This window comes from Arachis ipaensis, chromosome B8, assembly GCF_059453495.1.
Source record: "Arachis ipaensis isolate K30076 ecotype BB chromosome B8, ASM5945349v1, whole genome shotgun sequence".
Lineage (NCBI taxonomy): Eukaryota > Viridiplantae > Streptophyta > Magnoliopsida > Fabales > Fabaceae > Arachis > Arachis ipaensis.
Genome location: NC_142443.1, coordinates 91,233,216 through 91,249,203, shown reverse-complemented (window position 1 = coordinate 91,249,203; position 15,988 = coordinate 91,233,216). Strand labels below are relative to the sequence as shown.

Below are 15,988 nucleotides of genomic sequence, written 5' to 3'. Positions count from 1 at the left end.
AATTCAGTTAAGAACTGAAAAGGATCTTCAGATGGAAGTCCATGAAACTTGCAGTTCTGCTGCATCAGAGAAACTAATTGAGGTTTCAGTTCAAAATTGTTTGCTCCAATGGTAGGAATGGAGATGCTTCTTCCATGTAAATTGGAATTAGGTGTAGTAAAGTCACCAAGCATCCTCCTTGCATTATTATTATTTTTGGCTGCCATCTCCTCTTCCTGTTCGAAAATTTCTGAAAGGTGCTTGCTGGATTGTTGTAATTTATCTTCTCTTAGTTTCCTCTTCAGAGTCCTTTCAGGTTCTGGATCTGCTTCAACAAGAATGTTCTTGTCTTTGCTCCTGCTCATATGAAAAAGAGGGGCAGAAAAATAATAATAGGGATCCTTTTTACCACAGGTATAGAGGTTCCCCTGTGTGAGTAGAAGAAGAAAAGAATGTAATGTAAAGAAAGAAACACAAGGGTAAGGAGAGCAGAGATGTGGGATGAATAAATAAATAGAAGGAGATGAGAGAGAAGGAGAATTTTCGAAAATTATTTTTGAAAAAGAGTTAGTGATTTTCGAAAATAGTTTTTGAAAAAGGTTAGTAATTTTTCGAAAATTAAAATCAAAAATTAAAATAATTAGTTAATTAAAAAGAAATTTTGAAAAAGAAGGAAGATATTTTCGAAAATTAGAGAGAGGGAGAGTTAGTTAGGTAGTTTTGAAAAAGATAAGAAACAAACAAAAAGTTAGTTAGTTAGTTGAAACAAATTTGAAAATCAATTTTGAAAAGATAAGAAGATAAGAAGTTAGAAAGGATATTTTAAAATCAAATTTTGAAAAAGATAAGATAAAGAGATATTTTTGAAAAGATATGATTGAAATTAGTTTTGAAAAAGATTTGATTTTTAAAATCACAATTAATGACTTGATTCACAAGAAATCACAAGATATGATTCTAGAACTCAAAGTTTGAATCTTTCTTAACAAGCAAGTAACAAACTTGAAATTTTTTAATCAAAAAATTAATTGATGATGTTATTTTCGAAAATTAGGAGATAAAGAAAAGAAAAAGATTTTTGAAAAATATTTTTAAAATTTTCGAAAATAAATAAGAAAAATGAAAAAGATTTGATTTTTGAAAAAATTTTGAAAAAGATAAGATTTTTAAATTGAAAATTTGATTTGACTCATAAAAACAACTAGATTTTAAAAAGTTTTGAAAAAGTCAACTCAAATTTTCGAAATTTATGAGTGAAAAAGGGAAAGATATTTTTTTGATTTTTGAATTTTTTATGATGAGAGGGAAAAACATGAAAAAGACTCAATGCATGAAAATTTTGGATCAAAACAATGAATGCATGCAAGAATAATATGAATGTCAAGATGAACACCAAGAACACTTTGAATGTCAAGATGAACATCAAGAACTTATTTTTGAAAAATTTTTAATGCAAAGAAAACATGCAAGACACCAAACTTAAAAATTTTTCATGTATAGATACTATGAATGCAAGAATGCATATGAAAAACAAGAAAAGACACAAAACATGAAAACATCAAGATCAAACAAGAAGACTTACCAAGAACAACTTGAAGATCATGAAGAACACTATGAATGCATGAATTTTTTGAAAAATGCAAGATGAAAATGCAATTGACACCAAACTTTCAACTTGACTCAAGACTCAAACAAGAAACATGAAATATTTTTTATTTTTATGAATTTTTTTTTGGATTTTTGTATATTTTTTTCGAAAAAACGTATAGGAAAAAGAAAATAAGGATTTCAAAATTTTTTTTAATATGAATTCCAGGAATCTTGTATTCTTAGTCTAAAGCTCTAATCCGAGGGTTAGGCATGGCTTAATAGCCAGCCAAGCTTTAAAATGTAACTCAGACATGCCACGGCTGACATTCCAATTAACTTGCCTCTATGCTGATGGTTGGAAGCCCCTATCCAAAAGAATTAGACATGGCTTTACAGCCAGCCAGGCTTCAACATGCTTCATGAAACTCTAGAATTCATTCTAAAAAATTCTGAAGAAAAATATATTTTTGAAAAGATTTATTTTTTTTTAAATTTTTTTCGAAAACAAAGGAGAAAATTTTTGAAAGATTTTTGAAAATTTTTTTTTTGAAAACTTTTTGAAAATAAGAAAAAAATTACCCAATCTAAGCAACAAGATGAACCGTTAGTTGTCCAAACTCGAACAATCCCCGGCAGCGGCGCCAAAAACTTGGTGCACGAAATTATGATCTCAGGCAACGGCGCCAAAAACTCTGTACGCATGTCTTAATAAATCGTTTTTCATTCACAACTTCAATACAACTAACCAGCAAGTGCACTGGGTCGTCCAAGTAATAAACCTTACGTGAGTAAGGGTCGATCCCACGGAGATTGTCGGCTTGAAGCAAGCTATGGTCACCTTGTAAATCTCAGTCAGGCGGATATCAAATCGTTATGGAGTTTTCGAATATTAATAATAAATAGAAAATAAGGATAGAAATACTTATGTATATCATTGGTGAGAATTTCAGATAAGTGTATAGAGATGCTTTCGTTCCTCTGAACCTCTGCTTTCCTGCTGTCTTCATCCAATCAGTCCTACTCCTTTCCATGGCTGGCTTTATGTAAGGACATCACCGTTGTCAATGGCTACTTTTTATCCTCTCTGGAAAATAGTCCGATGCACTGTCACTGCATGGCTAATCGTCTGGAGGCATCACCCTTGTCAATGGCTGCATCCCATCCTCTTGTGAAAATGGTCCAAATGCTCTGTCACAGCATGGCGAATCATCTGAGGTTCTCAATCATACTGGAATAGGATTCACCCTCCTTTTGCGTCTGTCACTACGCCCAGCACTCGCGAGTTTGAAGTTCGTCACAGTCATTCAATCCCAGAGTCCTACTCGGAATACCACAGACAAGGTTTAGACTTTCCGGACTCTCATGAATGCCGCCATCAATCTAGCTTATACCACGAAGATTCTGATTAAGAGATCGAAGAGATACTCATTTAATCTAAGGTAGAACGGAAGTGGTTGTCAGGCACGCGTTCATAGGGAATGATGATGATTGTCACGTTCATCACATTCAGGTAGAAGTGCGAATGAATATCTTAGAAGTGGAATAAGTTGAATTGAATAGAAAAACAGTAGCACTTTGCATTAATCTTTGAGGAACAGCAGAGCTCCACACCTTAATCTATGGAGTGCAGAAACTCTACCGTATGAAAATACATAAGTGATAATGGTTCAGGCATGGACGAATGGCCAGCCCCCATGAAATTCTAAGATAGCATAAAACTGATCAAAGATGTCTAATACAATAGTAAAAAGTCCGATTTATAATAAACTAGTTACTAGGGTTTACAGAAGTAAGTAATTGATGTATAAATCCACTTCCGGGGCCCACTTGGTGTGTGCTTGGGATGAGCTTGAATGTTACACGTGTAGAGGTCAATCTTGGAGTTGAACGCCAGTTTGTAACGTATTTCTGGCGTTCAACTCTGGCTTGTGACGTATTTCTGGCGTTTAACTCCAGACAGTAGCGTAGAACTGGCGTTCAACGCCCTTTTACATCGTCTAAACGCGGCCAAAGTATAGACTATTATATATTTCTGGAAAGCTCTGGATGTCTACTTTCCAACGCAATTGGAAGCGCGCCATTTTGAGTTCTGTAGCTCCAGAAAATCTACTTTGAGTGCAGGGAGGTCAGAATCCAACAGCATCAGCAGTCCTTCTTCAACCTCTAAATCTGATTTTTGCTCAAGTCCCTCAATTTCAACCAAAAAATACCTGAAATCACAGAAAAACACACAAACTCATAGTAAAGTCCAAAAATGTGAATTTAACATAAAAACTAGTGAAAACATCCCTAAAAGTAACTAGATTCTACTAAAAAGATACTAAAAACAATGCCAAAAAGTGTATAAATTATCCGCTCATCAACTTCTTAGCTGGCGTGTTGCTGGCATGCCACTGGCGTGTCACGTGCTCTTCATTTCCAGCTTGGCGTGCCACGCCTACTCCTTCAAGTGGCATTCTCGTCCCTCTCTCAACCTTGGCGTGCCACGCCTTCGATCTCAAGTGGCACGCCCCTTGCCTTTCTCACTTCTCTTTGCATCTGGAAACTTGTACTGGCGTGCCACGCCCAAGGTATGGCATGCCACGCCCTTGCTTTATGCTTGGCTAGGCTTCTCTGGAAAGTTGAACTAGCGTGGCACGCCCAGGATTTGGCGTGCCACGCCCCTTTTGTGAGTGATTGGTTCCTCTGTTTGGCGTGCCACGCCACGAGCTCAAGTGGCACGCCCCAATGCTTCTCTCTTGAATAACACTGGCGTGCCACGCCTGGTTGCTTAAGTGGCACGCCTAAATGAAGAACAGTGAATGGCGTGCCACGCCTTCGATACCAAGTGGCACGCCCCATGTAATTGGCCTCCTTCATTCTTTATGGAAACTTATACCAGCGTGCCACGCCTAAAGGCTGGCGTGCCACGCCCATGTTCTTGTCTTAGTTCCAGTGGTTGGCGTGCCACACCTCAGTCTTCAAGTGGCACGCCATAGTGAAATTCCAAGGTTGGCGTGCCACGCCTTCGATACCAAGTGGCATGCCCAGCCTTTGTTTTTGGTCCTTTGTGCATTGGCGTGCCACGCCTGGTTGCTCAAGTGGCACGCCCAGTCTTCAATTGCCTTCAGCCCCTTCTCTAGATTGTTGTACCAGCGTGCCATGCCATGCTGCTCAAGTGGCATGCCCATGGGTTTGTAAACTCTTCAAGCTTGGCGTGCCACACCTGGGTTCTCAAGTGGCACGCCCATGGGTTTGTGAACTCTTCAAGCTTGGTGTGCCATGCCTGGGTTCTCAAGTGGCACACCTAAGTGACTTCTTGGGGCTGGCGTGCCACGCCTTCGACACCAAGTGGCACGCCATAGTGAAGGTTCTTCTTGGGATGGAGAGTAAGCGTGCCACGCCCCTTTGCTCAAGTGGCACGCCCATAGTGGTTGATGAGTCAGGCGTGCCACGCTCAGCTTGGCGTGCAATGCCCATATGCATGCTTTGAATCTCTTCTCTGATCTTTAGTACTGGCATGCCATGCCCAGCTCCTGGCATGCCACGCCAGTACGTTTTTGTGGCATTTGCTTCAAGTGTCACGCCAGTTTCACACGCCAAGCTTCTTGTTTGTCTTCTACCCCATTTTTGATGCTTTTTTCACCTGAAATTTAGCACAACTCATCTCAAAGTAGTGTACCATAATATTCATCAAATAATGCATGAATTGTACTGATCAAATGAGATTTATGCTTTTTATGGTCTTCTTATGCAAGAAAGAAGGGTAGATGATGCATGTCATCACAACACCAAACTTAAGTCTTGCTTGTCCCAAGCAAATAAATGTGAGGAAACCTTTATAACTTGAGGCCTTGGCTTTGAGTGATTGCAATACAACTAAGAGTAAGGCTAAGTGTTCAACACATGCAGGAATTTGAGCCATCCTTGATTGTTCCATCCTTGATTGTTCCATCCTTGATGCACATCCTCATTGTAGTTCCCATTTCCTACAACATAATTTGAGCCAAACTCATAGCCAAAGTGATGAGAATTCATAGTAGCAAACAAAAACAAAAGCTAACAAAAATAAGCAACAAAGTCCTAAAGCTAACAAAAACTAACAAACAAACAAAAGGCAAACATATTCACATATTCACAATAGCCAATAATGTAACACCATTGCAACTCCCCGGCAACGGCGCCATTTTAATGAGTTTGTTGATATAGAATTTCCTCAATTGAATGAATTCTCGTTGTAAAGTATAGTTATACACCAACAAAGAGTCCTCACATACAAAAATTTGAGTTGTCACATGTACAAACCCCAAATAAGAATTAACCGAAGTATTTGAACTCCGGGTCGTCTCACAAGGAAAGGGGGTTTTGGGTTGATAAGAAGGGCATTAAAATAAATGACAAGAAAAGTAAATTAAGCAAGTAATTAAAGAGGACAAGTAAATAAGAGAAAGCAAATAATAAAGAGAGACACATTCTTGGCAAGGGTTGAGATCATAGGCTTTCTATCCTAGTCATGCATAGATCAATTCATCTTATTTAGTCAACTCCAACAAACGGAAGAAGGTAACATGTCATCTTCACATAGGGAGAATGTCAAACAAGACTAATTAATCATGTCACAAATATAAACAATAATTTATCTCATTACGTCATCTCCAACATTGGAAGAAGGTATCGTATTATCTTCCATGAGAGAAAGTCTAACAAGACTAGCTAATCTCAATCCAAAAGTCCTAATCAACTTACTAATTAAATTAGCAAAAGATTAGCATCAATGGAAACAATATTAGCTAACAACTCTAGATCACCAACATGAGTTGGGTATTAATGACTCAAGATTGCCCAATTACTCTTTCCAAGCCAAGAATGCTCAAAAGCTACTCTAAAGACCAACCAAGCATCTTGTCAAACACTTGAAAGGCATAAAAGGAAAGCATAGTAAAAATGCAAGAATAATAAAACTACCAACTACCAATTGCAAGAAAAGTAAATCAATAACTCAAATCATCAATAAAAGAATATCAAACATTAAATTTCATTAAATGTAAACAAATTCAACATGAGCATTCATAAACATAAAAGTAAAATTAACAAGAGAACTAAGAAGAATAGAGTAGTAAAACAAGAAATCATAAAGGAAACAAGATGAAAAGATGAGATTAAACCTAGATCTCAGATTGAATTAAGCTAACCTAACCTAATTCTAGAGAGAAGAGGGAGCTTCTCTCTCTAGAAACTAACCTACATGATGCTAATGCTACAAACAATTGCTCCCTCCTTGCCCAGGCTTGAATTCTGCATGAAATAGAATTAGAAATGAGTTGGGTTAGGCCCAAAGTGCTTCAGAAATCGCTGGGGGCGATTTCACTTTAGTGGGCCATGGGTAGCATCAGCGCGCACGCGTACATGGCGCGTGCGCGCCCCTGAACGCGAAATAACATATGCCAAATTTTATATCATTTTGAAGCCCCGGATATTAGCTTTCCAACACAACTGAAACCGCCTCATTTGGAATTCTGTAGCTCAAGTTATGGTTAATTGAGTGTGAAGAGGTCAGGCTTGACAGCTTTACGGTTCCTTCATTTCTTCATGAGTTCTCCGACTTTGCATGCTTTTCTCTTCACTTCTTCCATCCAATACTTACCTTATGAACATGAAATCACTCAACAAACATATCAAGGCATCGAATGGAATTAAAGTGAGTTAAATTTAGCTATTTTAAAGCCTAAAAAGCATGTTTTCATATTTAAGCACAAATCAAGGGAGAATTACAAAACCATGCTATTTCATTGAATAAATGTGGAAAAAGGTGATAAAATCCCCTAAATTAAGCACAAGATGAACCACAAAATCGGGGTTTATCACTCCATCAAAATCCCATCAGGCATAATTGAGGACCTAATTGTCAAGGTTGGGCCATTTGCCTTTCCTACTGACTTTGTAGTGCTGGAAATGGAGGAGCACAAGAGTGCAACTCTCATTCTAGGAAGACCTTTCCTAGCAACTGGACGAACCCTCATTGACGTCCAAAGAGGAGAGATAACTCTGAGAGTCAATGAGGATGAGTTTAAGTTGAATGTTGTCAAAGCTATGCAGCATCCAGACACACCAAAAGACTGCCTGAGCGCAGATGTTATTAACTCCTTGGTGGAAGAGGTCAATATGATTAAGAGTCTCGAATCAGAGCTAGAGAACATTTTTAAAGATGTTCAGCCTGATCTGGAGGAACCAGAGAGAATAGAAGAACCTCTAAAAATTCCTCAGGAAGAGGATAAGCCTCCTAAACCCGAGCTCAAACCACTACCACCATCCCTGAAATATGCATTTCTGGGAGAAGGTGACACTTTTCTGGTGATCATAAGCTCTGCTTTAAATTCACAGGAAGAGAAAGCACTAATTCAGGTGCTGAGGACACATAAGACAACTCTTGGGTGGTCCATAAGTGGTCTTAAGGGCATTAGCCTAGCAAGATGCATGCACAAGATCCTATTGGAGGATGATGCTATGCCAGTGGTTCAACCATAGAGGCGGCTAAATCCAGCCATGAAGGAGGTGGTGCAGAAAGAGGTCACTAAGTTACTAGAGGCTGTGATTATTTATCCTATTTTTGATAGCCCCTGGGTGAGCCCTGTCCATGTTGTCCCCAAGAAGGGAGGCATGACAGTGGTTCATAATGAAAAGAATGAACTGGTTCCTACAAGAACAGTTACAGGGTGGCGTATGTGTATTGACTACAGAAGGCTCAATACAGCCACCAGAAAGGATCATTTTCCTTTACCATTCATAGACCAGATGCTAGAGAGACTAGTAGGTCATGAATACTACTGCTTTTTGGATGGCTATTTAGGTTTCAACCCAATTGCAGTAGATCCTCAGGACCAAGAGAAAACAGCATTCACATGTCCATCTGGAGTATTTGCCTACAGAAAGATGCCATTTGGTTTGTGTAATGCACCTGAAACCTTTCAGAGGTGCATGCTATCTACTTTCTCTGACATGGTAGAGAAATTTCTAGAAGTCTTCATGGATGACTTCTATGTATTTGGAGACTCATTCAGCTCCTGTCTTGACCATCTAGCACTTGTTCTTAAAAGGTGCCAAGAGACTAACCTGGTTTTAAACTGGAAAAAATGTCACTTTATGGTGACTAAAGGAATTGTCCTTGGGCACAAAATTTCAATCAAGGGAATAGAGGTGGATCAAGCTAAGGTAGATGTAATTGAAAAATTACCACCACCTACCAATGTGAAAGCAATCAGAAGCTTTCTGGGGCATATATGATTCTATAGGAGGTTTATAAAGGATTTTTCAAAAATTACAAGACTTCTGAGCAATTTGTGATGCCAGGGCATCTTGGCTAGTTTCACTGACCTTTTCTTTACTGTTTTTAGGGTAGTTTCATGCATTTCTTTAGGAAATAAGTTAGTTTTGGGTAGATATTCACCTACACCTTGATTCAAGCATACATTGTGCATTTTACATTATTTCATGAGGATTTTGCATGAATTTAGTGACAAATTGTATGCTGCATTACCCATGACTTGGACTAGAACTTTGATGCACTCTGTTGCTTGATTTCAGGACCAAAGGAAGCAAGGAAAGGGAGTTAACTTGCAAGGTTAATGAGAAAAGTGATTGCCAATAACACTTTCAAAGCCATCAGTGCCCACGTTAAGAGTCACGTTAACTAAGTTAACGTGCACTCTAACGTGGAGAAGGGGAGTTGAGCCAACGTTAGTGACACTTAACATTGTCACTAATGTTGGCAAACACTCATGAGTGGCCACGTTAGAGCCCACGTTAACCTAGTTAACGTGGCCTCTAACGTTAAAGGGGGAAGAGAAGCCAACGTTAGTGACATTCAATATTGTCACTAACGTTGGCCTAATGAATGATGAGCCAACGTTAGTGACACTCAACATTGTCACTAATGTTGGGATGGCTAAGAATGGCCATGTTAGAAGCCACGTTAACCTAGTTAACGTGGACTCTAACGTGAGATCTAGGGGCACATTGGAACGTTAGTGACAATGTTGAGTGTCACTAACGTTCTTGAAGTGTGGCAAAGCCACGTTAGAAGCCACGTTAACCTAGTTAACGTGGGCTTTAACGTGAAGCAAAAAGGGGCACACTGGAACGTTAGTGACAATGTTGAGTGTCACTAACGTTCTCGAAGGTTGGCAAGGCCACGTTAGAAGCCACGTTAACCTAGTTAACGTGGGCTCTAACGTGAGGCAAAGGGGTACATTGGAACGTTAGTGAAAATGTTAAGTGTCACTAACGTTCTCAAACTTATACTTTCACTAAATGTTAACACCCCTAACGCCCTGAGCTAAAGTCTCTGCCCACTTAGCACTTTCTCTCTGCAAGTAAAGCCAAGCCCAAATAAAGAAAAGAACTGCTTCAAACTCAAGATCCAATGGCCAAAGACTTGAAGAGCAAACTAGAAGCTGAGAAGAGTAGTATATATAGGAGTAGCTTTGAATTGTTAAACGAGTTCTGGAGGCTGGAAAAAGAGAATTACTCTCTGTATTTTACTTTCTCTGCAATTTCTAGTTCTATGATGTATTCTCCATCTTTATTTTCATTTTCTAGAGCTATGAACAACTAAACCCCTTTCATTGGGTTAGGGAGCTCTGTTGTAATTTGATGGATCAATACTAATTTTCATTATTCTTCTTCTATCTTTTCTCTTGATTTTACTTGAAAGCTTTCGATCTTTATCCCATTGAGTAGTTATCTTGGAAAAGAAGCTATTCAAACTTGGATCTCTTTTGAACCTTGAAAGAGGAATGAAGAGATGAAGCTAGAAATGCTTTCTCATGTTGGACCAAATTGGGTTTGGATGGGTATGTGACTATAACCCTCTCAATACTTGATTTGGAAAATGCATGTGGTATAATCAGTGACCATACTTCATCTCTTCTCATGAGCAATTGACCAAGGAATTGGCTATTGATCAAGACTTGAGAGATTGAATTGCAAGAAATTGTAATTCAATCAATTAAGATTGCCAAGGAGATCAATGAGTGCATTGATTGAGGAAGAGATGAAAATGAACTTGATCCGGAGAATTGCAACATCTCCTAAGCCCAATGAACTCCCCATCTCTGATCTTACCCATTCTCTTTAATTTCTGCCATTTACTTTTATGAGCAAATCCCCCATTCCCATTTACAATTCTGCAATTTATTTTCAGTCATTTACTTCCAGTCCTTTAATTCTAGCATTTACTTTTCTGTTATTTATATTCCTGCCATTTTATTTTCTGTAACTCTCAACCCAAATTCTGGATTCGCTCAACTAGAACATTCTTCTAATTAAAGTTGCTTGATCAATCAATCCCTGTGGGATTCGACCTCACTCTATTGTGAGTTTTTACTTGACGACAAATTCGGTACACTTGCCGAAGGGAGATTTGTTGAGAGACAAGTTTTCCCCGCATCAAGTTTATGGCGCCGTTGCCGGGGATTAATTGTGCATCAACAATGATTAAATTGGAAGATCACTAGATTGAGCATTTTTATTTTGTGAATTTCATTTTTTGTTTGAGTGATTTACTTTTTGTTTTAGTTAAACTTCTTCCCTTCCCCCTCTACTCTTTTGTTTTTCTTTGTTATTTTCAAGTCTGTTTGCTAACCCACTAACTGTTTGATATATTGCATCACCCACAACTAACAGTAATTCTGACACAAATACTTTCTGCACCTGTCTTTTCTTGCTTGCACTTGATGGTTGTATGACAGGGAGAAGAAGCGGGGCTTCAACTTCCTTTGATTCTAAACCTGAGAGGACCTTCCTTAGATTAAGGAGGGAGGCAAGAGGAAAGAAAGTGGTTGGTGCTGAGGAAGAAGAGGAATTCTTTGAAACAAACATGGAAGACAACATGGAAAACCACCATGAAAAAGAGGATCACAACCATGGGGGAGGAGGTAGAGCAAATCATGCTGGGGAGGATAGAAGAATTTTGGGCTCTTACATCAATCCAAACCCAGGCAATTGTGGAAGTAGCATCCAAAAGCCAACAATCCATGCCAACAACTTTAAACTTAAACCACAGCTCATCACCCTTGTTCAGAACAACTGTTCGTTTGGAAGAGGTGTTCAAGAAGACCCCAATCAACATTTGACCACCTTCCTGAGAATATGTGACACAGTGAAGTCTAATGGTGTTCATCTTGATACCTATAGACTGCTCTTTTTCCATTCTCACTTAGGGACAAAGCAGCCAAGTGGCTGGAATCTTTCCCAAAGGAAAGCTTGACAACTTGGGAAGACGTGGTGAACAAATTTTTAGCAAGATTTTACCCTCCTCAACGAATCAATAGGCTGAGAGCTGAGGTCCAAACTTTCAAGCAACAAGATGGTAAGACTCTATATGAAGCATGGGAGAGGTTCAAGGACTTAACAAGGAGGTGTCCACCTGACATATTCAACGAATGGGTGCAGCTGCACATTTTCTATGAAGGACTCTCTTATGAGTCAAAGAAGGCCGTAGATCATTCATCTGGAGGATCTTTGAACAAGAAGAAGACTATTGAGGAAGCCATAGATGTTATTGAAATAGTAGCAGAGAACGATTACTTCTATGCTTCCGAAAGAGGGAACACAAGAGGAGTAATGGAGCTAAACAATGTAAATGCTCTGTTGGCCCAAAACAAGCTCATTACCCAGCAGTTGGCTGACCTCACCAAGAAGATGGAGATGAACTAAGTAGCAGCAATCTCCACTTCATCAACAACCCAAGAAGAAGTCAATGAAGAAGCAGAGGGGAGTCAAGAGCAAGCCAACTACATTGGGAATTTACCAAGGAAAAACTATGATCCATACTCCAAGACCTACAACCCTGGATGGAAAAACCACCCAAACTTTGGGTGGGAAAGTGAGCAAGATCAAAACCAAGACCAGAGACGTTACAACTCCAACAACAATATAGCTCACCAGCAATTCACACAGAGGACATCTCAACACCCCCACAACAACACTTCTCCACACGCTTATCAAAACCAAAATGGCACATCTGCTCCAAATCACTCATCAATTGATGACAAGCTCTCTAAGATTGAGGCCTTACTTGAAGAAATATGCCAAGAGATTCAAGAAAATAAGGTGTTCAAAGAGGAGGTGCGAGCCAATATTAAGAACCAGGGAGAGACCATCAGGAAGCTGGAATTCCAGGTGGGATATTTAGCTGAGAAGATTCCCAAACCTACTGATAGCTTCCCAAGTGACACGGAGAAAAACTCCAAAGGAGAAGCAAAGAAAGTAAGATGGGAAGATTGCAAAATGGTTACTGCGAGTGATCAAGAGACTGAAGACAAGCAAGGCAAACTTTGCAAACAACCTGAAGACAACTCAACAAAGGAGGAGGATAGAGACCGCCAAGAACCAGAAATCTCACAACAAGAGCTGCTGAAGCTCTATGCACCCTTCCCTCAACTGCTCAATGGTGCTATGGGAAAGAGAATATACTCAAGGTTCCTAGACTTGTTTGCATCTCTGCATGTAAACATACCATTCATCAAGGCAATTCAACAAATTCCTGCATTCATCAAGTATATGAAGGAACTTCTGCCCAGGAAAAGCTCACTCAAAGGAGGCCAGACTATAGTGATGAACAAGGAATGTAGTGCCCTTATTCAACCTGAGTTGCCTACAAAAAGAAGAGACCCAGGGAGTTTTCACATCCGTTGTGCCATAGGTGAAACTATGTTCGATAGAGCACTATCTGATTTGGGGGCCAGCATCAACTTACTGTCCTTATCCCTGGCGAAGAGGCTGCAGATCAATGAGATAATACCCACAGATGTAATCATCAGACTGGCTGACAAAACTCAAAAGCAAGCAATAGGAGTGGTGGAAAATGTGTTGCTAAAGGTTGGGAAATACTTTCTCCCAACAGACTTTGTCATCCTGGACATGGAAGAGAGTCACACTCATCCAATCATATTAGGAAAACCATTCCTAGCTACGGCCAGAGCACTTATCGATGTAGAGAAAGGGGAGCTAATATTGAGAATCCATGATGAACGACTCAGCTTCAATGTTTTCAAACTCTCACAAGAAACAGATCAGGAGGACAAGTAACTAAGCACAAATGATAATGAGACACTGAAGGAGGAAACAAGCACTGAAGCACAGCCAGTTCATTATGAGATCCCCTTAATAGATAAACAAGGAAAACAGCAATTGCCACAGCTCAAGGAAAATTTGGAGGAACCTAAACCTCTAGAAGCAGGTGAAGACAGCACCACAACTCCTCTAGAAAAAGAGGTCACCAAGGGGAAGGCAACATCAAAAGAAACAAAGAAGAAGGTACCAAGGAGGTGGAGGAACAAGAAAATTCCTACGGAAGACTTCTCTCCAGGGGATAGAGTTATCTCAGCTTACTTCCCAGATATTCCCCCTAATCTCCCCACTGTACCATCTCAGTTACCTAAGGTCTTCACTATCAACAGAGTTCTTTCCCTGGAACATGTGAAGATCATTGATCCAACCAATGGATATAAGTCCACAGCAAGAGGGGAGGACTTTAAGCACTACCAACCACCCTGATGAAGGAAAAACGTCAAGCTAGTGATGCTAAGGAAGCGCTTCATGGGAGGCAACCCATGTTTTATATGTTTTAAAATAATGAATAAATCAATGTTTATGAATTTCAACCCAAACTTGACAAACACTTGGTAAAATCTTTATCATGCAGTATATAGTGAAGAACAAGTTTGGTGTTCAAAGCAAACCAAGATGCATGCTAGTCTTGGGAGCTTTGAACAAAACTTTTCATCACATTGCTTCAAACAAAGTTTTGTGTCACCCCATGGTGCCACCAAAATGCATATAAGGACCCACCAATAGTTAGTTAGTTAGTTGGAATTCATAAATAAACAATCAAATCCTTTCTTCCCTGTTATTAATATTAGCCGTAAAGTTCATATGGTCATTTTAATATCTTTTCTTACTTTTCTTAGTTTGTCTTTATAGGAAAAGAAAAGGAGCATAAAAAGGGGATTGATTGGACAATTAAATGGGGGAGATTTCGCCACTTAATGAAGAGCACTACACACATGTCTCAAGAGGGAATGCATGGGGAAACGCTGCCATGCAACATTGGAGAAAGAAGACCCTTGAAGACCGAACCAATCACTTTCATTAAGTGATGATCCTTGTCCTTCCTTCATACACAACCTCAACCGTCCATCAAGCAACAATCCTTACAATCCACACTTTCCATCCACTCATGATCTCCCTATATAAGTGAACCTTAGTGCATGATCATTCCTCACACTCAAATTCCCACTCTCCACACTTCATACTTTCGGCTTGCTCAAACCCCTTCATCACACTCTGTCCTAGCCAACCTATTCCTCATCTCTCCGTATCCTCCAACCTCCATCTCAAAATAGCAACTCAATTCATGGCATCATCAAGCTCAAAGAGGCAAAAGAGGAAGGAACCCATGGAGAGTGTTCCTTTCGATGAGAAGAAATTCAAAACTGCCTTTCATGAACGTGAATTCGAACGGATAAGGGCGAGAAAGATATTGCCAGAATTAATCTTCCAAATCAATGCAGATGAGTCACCACAAATTCTGGAGAAAATCGAACAGAGGGGGTGGCAATTGCTCACAAGTCCAGAGGGGAAGATCAATGGAAACCTCATCAAAGAATTTTATGCGAATGTAGTAAGAGAGGATAAAACCAAGGCCCCAACCTTCAAAAGTTACGTAAGAGGAAAAGAGGTGGACTTCAGCCCAAATGCCATAACAAGAGTTCTTCACCTGAAATCACCTCGTTTTGATGAGGAAAGTTATCAGGCAAGGATAAGTAGAAGCCCTGATAATAATGAGCTCTCAGAGATAGTGGCAGACATCTGTGTTATAGCAGCTGACTGGGAGAGGTACACAGATGGGAGACCCAAGTTTATCAAGAGAGGAGACCTGAGCCCTGAAGCCAAGGGGTGGTTTGAACTTGTGAGGAGGTCCATTCTACCAGCTGCAAATAATTCAGAGGTAAACATCAATCGAGCTACTATGGTGCATTGCTTAATACAAGGTGGGGAGATCAATGTGAATGAGCTCATTGCCGAGGGGATTCAAGATTCGGCTGAGAAGGTTGATTTAGGTGCCAGGCTTTGGTACCCCAACACCATTCTCCGCTTATGCAATAAGGCCAAGGTAGTATTTGAGGACAGTAATCCAGACTAGGTGAACCCAGGGAGGCCAGCTACACTCGAGCGATTGGTTTATACTACACCTGCTCAACAACAAAGAATACCACAAATAGGAAAAGCAAAAGCAAAAGAAAGAGTTCACCAAGAGGAACCTCATCAGGAAGAATGTCAACAAGGAGAGTATTCTGATCCAGCCAACTTGAACATGAGTCACCTTCTAAGAGCCATTGAGGATTTGGGGATGAGACATATGGAAGGACAAGAGCAAATA

General features: G+C 39.7%; 1 non-coding gene across 1 annotated transcript; it reads right to left on the bottom strand.

The window, feature by feature from the left end:
• Positions 1 to 11,874: 11,874 nt before the first annotated feature.
• LOC148548808 (small nucleolar RNA R71) lies at positions 11,875 to 11,978 on the bottom strand. Its single transcript, XR_015898979.1, has one exon. It is a non-coding gene; the product is annotated as a small nucleolar RNA R71 (small nucleolar RNA).
• Between the last annotated feature and the right edge of the window lie 4,010 nt (positions 11,979 to 15,988).